Below are 815 nucleotides of genomic sequence, written 5' to 3'. Positions count from 1 at the left end.
TATTTAACTTCCGTGTACCTACCAAAACACCGTGATAAAAATAATTAAAGATTATAGTGGAAACTGCTCCAGTTAGATTATGAATTATTTATAAACAAATCAGACAAATTCATTATAGCATTATTTTAGACTGAAAAAAACCTATTTTTTTGGAAGGCCCATTTTCCCCTATTATTTCCATCCTGTACCCTCCAAATCTTCATTAATTCGTAAACAAAACCTAATCAAGTTTTATAGGTCATCTAAAAAGTAAAATTACAAAATTGTTGAACTTTAGAAAAATCCAAACCAGAAAGTTTCTAATTAAATGAAAAATCTAAAGCTCAAACACATTAAACGAACGGACAACAACGGTCATACTAAGTAATCCCGACTTTGAACAGGCATTTTCATAAGTAGAAATGGTGGATTAACCCTGGTTGTATACCTAGCCTAACCTAATACTTGCCGACAGTCGTATAAAATTCCATTATTTTTACAACGATGTGTGAACAGAACAAACGGATATAAAATGTAAAAAATGTCTAAAATAGGGGTACAACAGTGAACATTATGTTATCATCTTAATCACTATAAAAACAACCAAATACATGTGTATGTAAACAGCCATTTACCATGGCACAAGCACACAATGACGGGATGTATAAGTACAGAGCCACGTCATATGTAACAAAGAAACACAAAATGCGAGAATAGATTCATAATTAAAGGTTGACGTACAAATCAGTCACGTCTTTTCGCCACATCTCTTGAAAAACAGGGACTGGGCATACCCTTTAAATAATGTCCGCTATAATGATGTCAGTATGTTTATT

The sequence above is a fragment of the Mytilus trossulus genome, chromosome 3, assembly GCF_036588685.1.
Source record: "Mytilus trossulus isolate FHL-02 chromosome 3, PNRI_Mtr1.1.1.hap1, whole genome shotgun sequence".
Classification (NCBI taxonomy): Eukaryota; Metazoa; Mollusca; class Bivalvia; order Mytilida; family Mytilidae; genus Mytilus; species Mytilus trossulus.
The sequence above is the reverse complement of the archived record's forward strand: the minus strand, read 5'-3'. Positions refer to the sequence as shown.